Source organism: Notamacropus eugenii, chromosome 1 (assembly GCF_028372415.1).
Source record: "Notamacropus eugenii isolate mMacEug1 chromosome 1, mMacEug1.pri_v2, whole genome shotgun sequence".
NCBI lineage: Eukaryota > Metazoa > Chordata > Mammalia > Diprotodontia > Macropodidae > Notamacropus > Notamacropus eugenii.
Window position 1 is genome coordinate 390985007 of NC_092872.1, and position 11106 is coordinate 390996112.

Consider the following 11106-nt stretch of genomic DNA (forward strand, 5'->3'; position numbering starts at 1 on the left):
TTGCTTGTGGGTAGGCTGAGCTAATATAATAAAAATGACAATTCTACATAAATTAATTTACTTATTCAATGCCATACCAGTCAAACCACCAGATAATTATTTCATTTAGCTAGAAAAAATAATATCAAAATTCATCTGGAAGAACAAAAGGTCCAGAATATCAAGGGAAGTAATGAAAAGAAATGCTAGAGAAGGCGGCTTAGCCTTACCAGATCTTCAATTGTATTATAAGGAGCAATCATCAAAACTACTTGGTACTGGTTAAGAAATAGAGTGGTAGACCAGTGGAATATGTTAGGCACTCAAGACACAGTCATCAATAAATATAGCAAACTACTGTCTGATAAACTTAAGGTCCCCAGCTTCTGGGATAAGAATTCACTATCTAACAAAAACTGCCGGGAAAACTGGATAACAGTGTGGTGGAAACTAGGCATAGACCTGCCAAGCCTAGAGGCCTGTATTGGGCTACCCGAGTCTTTCTTACCTCACCTCCGAGGTCTTCGGCTGGCCACGCCGGATGCACGTATGAGAGAAAGGACGTTCCAAAGTCGAACAGGGGTTGAGCTTTATTACAGGGTTTCGGTTACAAGTGCAGGGGGATCTTCTTCCTTAGGAGGAAGAGGGGGAGATTTCCTAAGGAGGCTGAGCTTAAGGGATTGGAAGTAGAAGTACAAGCGGGGAGAGAGGGGGAGGGGAGAGAGGAAAGAAAAGAAGCGGAGCCCTACTGTCCTCTTTGGCTCCACACGTGCTAAGAGAGAGCTTTCTGGCTTCCTCAATCCTACTTAATCTTCAGCCACACAGTTTGCATCTCAATACCGTGCTGTTAGGTAACTAGGTGTGCTCCAATCCGGGACGACCTCGAGGGCAGGGAGACTCCACCCATCACGTATCTCCAGGGGAGAGGCGGAAATACCCGAGCTAGCCGAGCTAGCTCAGTCTGACCTTCTCGAACCCCCACTGTTCATGGAGGGCCTCGTAAGACTCTAAGATTTAGAAGTCCCACTTTTACCCGCCCGAGACCGTCCACACGGAATTGAGCTTCCAATCCCAACATAGACCAATGCCTGACACTGCATACAAGAATAAAGTTCAAATGGATACATGATCTAGGTATAAAGATTGATACTATAAACAAATGAGGGGAGCAAGGGATAGTATATTTGTCAGATTTATGGAGAATGGAGAAATTTTTGAACACACAAGAGATAGAGAACATTATGAAGTGCAAAATGGATAATTTTGATTATATTAAATTGAAAAGTTTTTGCACAAACAAACCCAAGGTAACCAAAATTAGGAGGGAAGTAGAAAACTGTGAAAAAATTTTGCAATTATTGTCTGTGATAAAGCCCTCATTTCTAAAATATATAGAGAACCAAGTCAAATGTACAAGAATACAATTCATTCCCCAATTGATAAATGGTCAAAGGATGTGCACACGCAGTTTTCAGAGGAAGAAATTAAAGCTATCTATAGTCATATGAAAAAATGCTCGAAATCACTATTGATTAGAGAGATGCAAATCAAAACAACTCTGAGGTACCACATCACACCTGTCAGATTGACTAACATGACAAAAGAGGAAAATGATAAATTTGGAGAAGGTATGGGAGAGTTGAAGAACTAATTAATTGTTATTGGAGCTGTGAGTTGATCCATTCATTCTGGAGAGCAATTTAGAACTATGCCCAAAGGGTTACAAAAATGTGCATACCCTTCGACCCGGCAATATAGCTTCTAGGACTATATCCCAAAGAGATCATAAAAATAGGAAAAGGTCCCACATGTACAAAAATATTTATAGCAACTCTCTTTGTGGTGGTCAAGAACTGGAAATCAAAGGGATGCCCATCAATTGGGGAATGGCTGAACAAGTTTTGGTATATGCATGTAATGGAATACTATTGTGCTACAAGCAGTGATGAACTGGAAGACTTCAAAGAGGCCTTGGAAGGACTTATATGAACTGATGCTGAGTAAAAGGAATAGAACTAGGAGAACTTTGTACATGGTAACAACCGCAGTGTGCAAGGAGTTTTTCTAGCAGACTTAGTCCTTCACAGCAATTCAAGGACTAAAAAATTCCCAATGGACTCTTGGGGTAAAATGCCTTTCACATTCAGAGAAAGAACTATGGAATTGGATCACAGAATGAAGTAGACTGTTTTCTCTTGTGTTTTGTTTTGTTTTGTTTTGGTTTTTCTCATGGTTTCTCCTATTCATTTTAATTCTTCCATGCAACATGACTAAGGTAACAATGTATTTAGTAAGAATATATATGTAGAACCCATATAAGATTGCATGCCATCTCTCGGAGGTAGGGCGGAAGAAAGGGAGAAAAAGAGGTAGAGAGGGAGAGAAAATCTAAGAGTTATGGAAGTGATTATAGAAAGCTGAAAACACATAAATTAATTAAAAAAATAAAACCTGTCAATTGGTCTTTTATCCTATCCTATTTATCCTATCATTCATCTATTTTGATTCATCTATATTATATTCTGTTGCCAGATTAATTTTCTAGATGAACCTAATTAAGTCATCATCATCACTCCAATTCCTCTACTTAAAATTTGTCAGTGGTTTCCCATCAACTACTATATTATATGCAAACTTTTCAAGTCAGCATTCAAAGCCCTCCAAAATATGATAATATTTTGAAATAAGGATGTTAATACTAATAATATTTATCCAATGTTTTAAGATTTTCAAAGTGCTTTGCATATAGTGTTTCCTCTGATTCTTGAAATAGCCATATGAAATAAATACTATTGTTATCCCCAATTTCCAAATGAGAAAACTAGAACTGAGAGAATTTAATCAATTTATTCAGGGTCATATAGCTAGTAAGCATCTAAGGCAGAATTTGAACTCAGGTCTTCTGATCCCAGCCCTCTATTTATTGCACTATCTAGCTGCATCTTAAATTCTTAGCTTTCACTGTTTCTTTATACAAACTTTGAGTCAAAGAAACTGTGGATAAATTGTACTTGTATACTGATTATGTGACCCAAGATAAATTATTTTATTTCTTAGAGACTGACTCCTCATTTTAAAAATGGGGTTATCATTTCACTCTTCAATTTACAAGGTATATTGCCCTCCACAAAGAATGACAGACAGATACTTATGATGCCTACTCACTAAGTTAAATTGCCCTGAGTAGTCCTATCAAACTCTTACCAAGCAAAAACCAGCTGCATGTAGTGCTATTCTCATTTCTGACAAGCCCTCTTCAAGGCAACTGTTATAGGAAAGATAGCTCTGGATTTGGAGCCATAAAACCAACATATGTATCTGACTCTATTATGTATTTTCTGTATGGCCTTGAGTAAATAACTTATGCTATTGGGATGTCAGTTCCTTCATCCATAAAATGAGAAGATTGGAGTAAATTATATTTAAGGTGCTTTAAAGTTCTAAATCTGTTTCTCTGAGTAGTTGGTTTATGCTATCCTTTTCAATTCTCTAATTGTGTCTTGGGCCAAGGTAATCTTCTTTTGTGTCTCCTTCATAGTCTTAGTATTCCATCAATGCTTTTTGGAAGAATTTATACTCATGATGAATTCTCACATTTTATCCAACCATCTTTTGTTGTGCTACAATTTCAAGTTATCTTGTGTAAGCATCCTGCTCTTAAAACCATCACTTTTCACCTTAATGTGTATAAATAGGTACATTTCAAGCACCTGACTTAGCTCTTTTAAATTGAAAATCAAAGTTAAATTTGGGCTAGAAAATTGCCACAGGTGAGGCAAATTCAGGCAGTGTTAGCTGAACCAGTAATTTCTATTTTTATAGTTCCTGATTTTTTTTATTATTTTAATCAGTTTGGCTCAGCTGTAGTCTTTTAAGACTTCACTTGTGATTGGGCTAACTTTAACTTTTCTTCTTCTATTAAAAATAAAACAAAACAACAAAAAGTTTCAAATCTAGGTGCCTAGATTAGTTCTAATAAAATGCCTCTGATTTTACTTCTTCGCATAATGAATAAGGAAAAAATAAAGGTCTGTTTGGGAGTCAAAGAGGAATGATAACATTAGAGAAATAAGGTGAGTTGTCAAATTCTTTCTAGAACTGCCCAGGGTACAAAGTTAGAACCCTAATAACAGTCTTAGATGTACCATAAAATCCATTGGTTCTTGGTGAAAAAATAAGTCAAGACTTTCCTACTTAATGGAGGGCATGTTGTTGAGGGTATAGTAAAGTCAGCTCTGGTTCTAAGATATTGGTTCCAGCAGGAGTATGATGGTAAATGTTTAACAACTGCTTTTTTTTTTTAATGTATACGGGACATTCAAATTTAATCTTTGAATTACTTTCTTAAGTCTAGACAATCAACAAAACAACAAATCAAGCCCTGATTTGTAGAATTTGCAGATTTCTGAAAATTCATACTAAAAATTTTACAACTAGCTCTTGCAATCTGGTTTGATAGCTCGCAGACCTCCATGAAGCTTTGTGTGGGAGGGGTGAGGAAAGAGATATGGGCCTTCCATAAGGAAATTTGTGTTCTTACAGAGCCAATTCCTTCTTGGGTAGCCTAAACTTTCCTAAGAGGTTTCAACACTTTTTCTAAAACAATTTTCAAATCTATGAGGTTGCTATAAAGGATGGTAACCTGGGACTTGTCAAGACTAATAATTATAGTGAAAATATAATTCTTCATTAATCGATGGGAATTCCTGAACTGGGAGCTGCTATTGCCAACCTATGGTATCAACCATGGTGTCTGACATATTGTAGGTACTTAATAAATATTTATTGATTGATTCTTAAATAGAAGAGTTATTTCATCTCTTAAATTTAAAAGTTAGCTCAATGCATACTTAACCAAAAAAAAAAACCCCAAACCCTCCACCTTATCAACACATTTAGGAGGTCCATATAACTCCTAAGAAATTTAAAACATTTGAGGAAATGGGATAAATTCAATGTTTACTGATACCTGGAGTATATCCAATAGCATGGTTTGTTACACTTGAGTTTCAGTATCTTACTGGATACACATGAGCATGTGTACATAAGCTAGGATTTCACATGCATGCAAAAAACAGATGAAAATTTAGAGCATGCAAAAACAAATGAAACAGTGACTTTCTTCCTCCCTTTCCTCTTCCCTCCCCTCTGAAACAGATCATATTTTATTTCCTTATGTTGCATAATATACTAAAAAAATACATATGTAAGTAATGGCATGTGAAATATTCCATTTTTTTGATTTAATAATAAAAAATACACATAAATCACCCAGAAATCCCCATGTGACAAAATTTTTGTAGGACAATGCTGTTTATTTACAGTACTTTGCTATAACAAATAGTTTTACTTTGAATATTTTGGTACATGTGGTACTTTTTGTCACTGACTTCCTTGGGATAAAATCCCAGAAGTGGGATCCCTGGGTGAAAGGGTATAGAATCTTTACACTTGAATAATTCTTCTTGTATTATCCTAAATTATTTTCCCAGAATATTTGGACCAATGTATAGCACCACTAGAAGCAGAATGCTGAGCCTAAAGTCAGGAAGACTCATCTTCTTTAGTTCAAATCTGGCCTCAGACATTTATTTACTAGCTATGTGACCCTGGGAAAGTGACTTATCCCCATTTACCTCAGTTTCCCTATCTGCAAAATGAGTTGGAGAAGGAAATGGCAAATCATTTTAGTATGTTTGCCAAGAAAATCTCCAATATGGTCATGAAGAGTCGAAAACAAATGAAAATGATTAAAAATCAACATAGTTCCACTAGCAGTAAATCAGCTTGTCTAATTTTCCCCACCACCTTCTGACATGGATTGTTTCTATTTTCTTACCCTTTTTTTCTGTGTTAGCAGTCCAATAGTACCTGGCCATGAGATGTATTTGAGTTACCCACCAGCTCTCCCGAGTTTGACTTCCTCTCCCTTTCCATGAAGGGTTCAAAAAATAAGAAGTGAGAATAGTAGGAAAACTTGATCCCATCTCTCAAAGTCCTCCTTTGAGTTAATCATGGAGTGTTCCTATCTGATACCAGTTTCCATTAGGCTACCACCATCCTCTCTCCCACCTTTACACAGGCTAATGTGGTTCATACCAAGTCAATGAAGGATGGGGAGTTGGAGCAAAAAGTAAGGAGCATTTTTATTCAGTTATCTGGGAGAGGGAAATCCTTGTGGCTCTTGGACGAGGTATAGCACTTTTAGTTCAGTCTTCAGCTAGTCTTAATATCCTTTCATTTTAATAATCTTATGGACTAAACCCCCTTCCATTCATGGCCCTTTCCATACAATACTAGCTTGGAGTTCAGGGTGTACATTCTGATTATAAGATAACTTATCACACTGCTTCTCCTGCTAGCCATATTGCCCTCTGTAATCTGGGAGATGCATGTTTCCTCAAGGCAGTACTAAAAATATAGCAGTTGACTGTTTTGATATTTTTGTCTGTGAAGGGACTTTAGATGAGGTAACCTATTGAGATATTATTAAAGCATTTGTAGATGTACTGAGAGCTCAGTGGTACCTCAGATCTTATGAAACTGTGGTCCTAATGCAGCTCCATCAGTTGTAAGGACTATTAACGATTGTTTCATCACCCCAAAATTCAATTCCTTCAGTGTCGATTTAGAGAATATGTTAATCCCCAAGAGACTAGATTGCCCAACATTCAAGGCCAACAAATTGGATGACTACATGTATATGTGCATGCCCTATGAGCAAGTATGAGCACCATTACTGGGCAGATACTCCCAAAGGAATGAAAAACAGAGGGAAAGGACCTGTAGCACTCCCTACTTCTTTATTTCAAAAATTCTTTGACGGAAATTTATTTTTGCTCCCTCCCACCTTCCATCCTCTTAAAAAATGGAGAAAAGAAAAAAAATCTAAGTAGCATATTCAAGAAAACAAATTCTCTCTCTCTTTGTGTGTGTGTGTGTGTGTGTGTGTGTGTATGAAAGAGAAAGAGAGAGAGAGAGAGAGAGAGAGAGAGAGAGAGAGAGAGAGAGAGAGAGAGAGAGAGAGAGAGAGAGAGAAGAAAGGGGAGAGGGAAGGAGAGAGAGAGAAAGAGAGATGTGGTAGAGAGAGAGGTAAATCTATTACCTCTATGTCAGTAGGTGGACAGTATGTCAACATCATTTGCCTTCTCAAATCATGGATTATCATTGTATTGATCATAGTTCTTACAACTTTCAATGTAATTTCAACTTTGAAATGTTGTTTTATAAATTATTTTCTTATTTCTACTCACATACAAGATGTCTTTAAAAATTATTTATTTTTAAAATGTTATTCTTGTTCTGTTTACTTTACTCTATATCAATTTATTTAAGAAAGATGTCTCAGGATTTCCAAGAGCAGAGCCAAAATGACAGAATAGAGAAAGCACTATAGTTGAGCTCCCCCAACATTCTCCTCTGAAATAATAAAGACTGATTTTGTTTTATTTTATTATCAGTCTTATAGTTAATTTGTTTTGTCCTATAACTGTTTTAGTAATGGGTCTCTATCTCTGAACTTAGTTTAGAATTAAGTTGACCTGTAATGGGTTAAGTGTAGAAATTCAGTTTTCTTATTAATCACTGTGTTATTCTTGTCTCAAGGAATTTGTCTAACCTTGGAGTATGTGATTTTCCATAAGAGAGTAAGGTCTAATATTTTTACTACACCAAATTATCCTTTAAGGATGTTTGGCTTGGTGTTCAAAAAGTCTGGATCACTGTCTTGTAGATGGACTAAAAAAAAAGATCACTTCTTAGTCACAGGGGGAAGGAGGGGTTTTTTCTTAGCCCTTCATTACCAAACTTCTAATAAATCATATTGTTTCCCATGCCTCAACTATGTAACCAGTCATGTTTCCCTCAACCCCGTAATGTCACCTACCATGTTCTGTTCTTTGTTCTGTACTCTCCATAACCTATAAAAGAGAAGATGTCCTTTGGCTTCCAGTCTTTGGCCAGAGGCAGAGCCACCAACCCATCCTGTGGTAATAGGTATGGCACTTTGTTAATAAACTATTATATTTCTCAGAGAAAATTGTCTCAGTTAATCTTTTTTTTTTAATTTTGTTAAATTTCACCCATGATACCTCTAAACATCCTTAAATATAATAGATATATAATATTATATATATGTATATATATATATACATGTATATATATATATATATTAAGAGGTCAGATATAGGATCAGGGATTAGCCTAGAGCTCATATGATGACAACAGCTGTGGATCTTGGAAACTGTGACAGCAGCAACAACAGCTTCAGGAGTTCTTAGCTCAGAAAAGGTAGGGGATTTGGTAACTGGCAAGAAGGATGTTATAGGGGACTATATGATCATTAAGGTCTCCTCCAGCTCTAAAATTATGATTGCATAATCACCAAATTCATTTCAACTTTTAAATCTTATAAATTCTTATTCCTCATTCTTGACTTTGGTGCTGCATTTGACAGTGAAGATCAGCCAATTTTCCTTGACCCTCTCTTTGCCTTAAGTTTGCATGACATTGCTCTCCTGGCTCTTCTCTTACCTATATGTCTACTCTTTATCTGAGTCCTTTATTGTATCATTTCTCAGATTGTTGCTGTTGTTGTTATAGTTTAGTTGTTCTGTCACCTTCAACTCTTTGTGATCTCATAGATTACAGCATGTCAGGTCTTCTATCCTACACTGTCTCTCAAAGTCTATCCAAGTTGATGCTCACTATTTCTATGGTAATATTTGTCTATCTCATCCTCTGTCATCCTGCTTTCTTTTTGCCTTCAATCTTCCCATCATCAGGGTCTTTCTAATGAGTCCCATTTTCTCATTGTGTGACCAGATATTTATGCTACAAAATTTGACTTTCCAGTGGATATCCTGCATTAATTTTTTAAAAAAATATCTACTTCTTTGGTCCCCTGGCTATCCAAGGGACTCTCAAAAGTCTTCTACAGCATCACAGTTCAAAAGCATTGATTCTGTGACACTCAGCTTTATTTAACTTATATTCAGAGTACATCATAGAAAAGCCAAGATGGATGAATCAAAAGCCAGAATTAAGGGTTCTATGAGAAATATCCACATTCTCAAATATGCAGATGATAACATACTGATGGCAGAAAATAAAGAGAAATTAGCAAGCATCTTGATGAGGATGAAAGAGGAGAGTATAAAAACTAACTTGAAGCTTAACAGAAAAAAACCCTAAAATCATGACAATTGGTGCCATTTGATTTTTGGCAAATGGAGGAATAAGAAATGGAACAAGTGTAAGATTTTGCATTTGGGCTTACAGATTACTGCAGATGTTGACTGCAGTCATAAAATCAAAGGCCACTTACTCCTTGGAATGAAAACTATGACAAATCTGGACAGCATACTAAAAAAACAGAGATATCACCTTGTCAACAAATGTCTGCATAATCAAAGCTATTATTTTCCCAGTAGCAATGTATGGCTGTGAAATATAGATTATGAGGAAATCTGAGCACTGAAGAACCCATGATTTTTTTAAGATAATGGCCACTAACTGTCTTATCTCTTTCTACACTATTTCACTAGGTGATCTCATCAACTTCCATGGTGTCAATTATAATCTCTGTGCAGATGACTCTCAGATACACTTGTTCAATCATAACCTCTCTCTTAATGCCTGGGATTTAATCTCCAACTGCCAATTATATATTTAAAATTGGATCTTCCATAGGCATTTTAAACACAATGTGGACAAAGCTAAATTCATTATATTTCCCCTAACATCATCCCCTTTTCCTGTCTTCTCTTTTAGTCTCAAGGGTACCACCATCCTCCCAGTCACCTAGACTAGAAACTTGGGTGTCATCTTCTACTCTTCTCTATCATCTCTATCTAATCATTTGTTAGGGCCCAACTTTAACACAGTTAAAAGTCAAGAAATAGGTTAGAAAATGAGTGGAAAGCAAAAAAAAAAAAAAAAAAGAATCTGACCTTTAAAAACTACTATGTTGACAGGGAGGATAAAGATAGAAATACAGAAGAGAATGATATCAAAACAGCTATAGTCAAAACATCAAAGTAAAAATGAGAATTAGACACAAATCCAAGAAGAATTCCAGAAAGTATAAAACAAATTAAGTCAAATAATAATGATAGAGGAAAGAAATCAGAACCATGGAAGAAAATTATGAAGACAATTAACAGTTTAAAACAAAGGCACAAAAATACTGAAGAAAAAATACTTTACAAACAGAATTGCCAAAGTGTTTTTTTTAGAAAGTATAAAACTTCACTTAAAAAGCAGAATTGGTCAAGTGGAAAAAGAGGTTAATAAACTCACTGAAGAAAAAAATTCCTTAAAAATTATATTTGGGCAAGTGGAAGCTAATGGCTAAATGAGACATCAAGAAAAAAAATTCAAAAGAATGAAAAATAGAAGAAAACATAAAATGTCTCATTTGAAAAAACAACTAACCAAGAAAATAGATCTAGGTGAAATAATTTAAAAATTATTGAGCTATGCTAAAAAAAGAGGATAGACCCTATGTTTTAAGAAATTATAAAGAAAAATGAGCTAAATATCCTACAAACAGAGGGTAAAATAGGTGTGGAAAAAATTCACTGATCACCTCCTCACACAGAACCCAAAATGAAATTTTGGGAACATTACAGGAATATTCCAACTGAATTCTGGTGATCTCTGGTCAAAGACAAAATGCTTTAAGCAACCAGAGATCTCATTCTGGTGCTGTGGAGTTACAGCCAGGTTCACACAAAATTTAGCAACTACAACATTAAAGTAGTAGAGGGTTTGGAAGATGCTATTTCCAGAAGACACTAGATTACAACCAAGAATATCCTACCCAGAAAAAAAACAGAACAGTATAATCCTTTGGGGGCGGGGAGGAGGGAGAGAGAAATTGACATTTAATGAAAGTCCTCTAGGACTTTCAAGCATTCATGATGAAAAAAACACAAATGAATATGAAATTTGACTTTCAAATATGACTTTCAAATATAAAAAGGTAAACATGAAATAGAAATCATAAAAGACTCAATACTTAATAAGATTAAACTGCTTCAATTCCTATGTGAAAAGATGATACATGTAACTCCTCAAATTTTATCATTATAACAATAGTTAAAAGGACTTTGTGCAGCTAGGTGG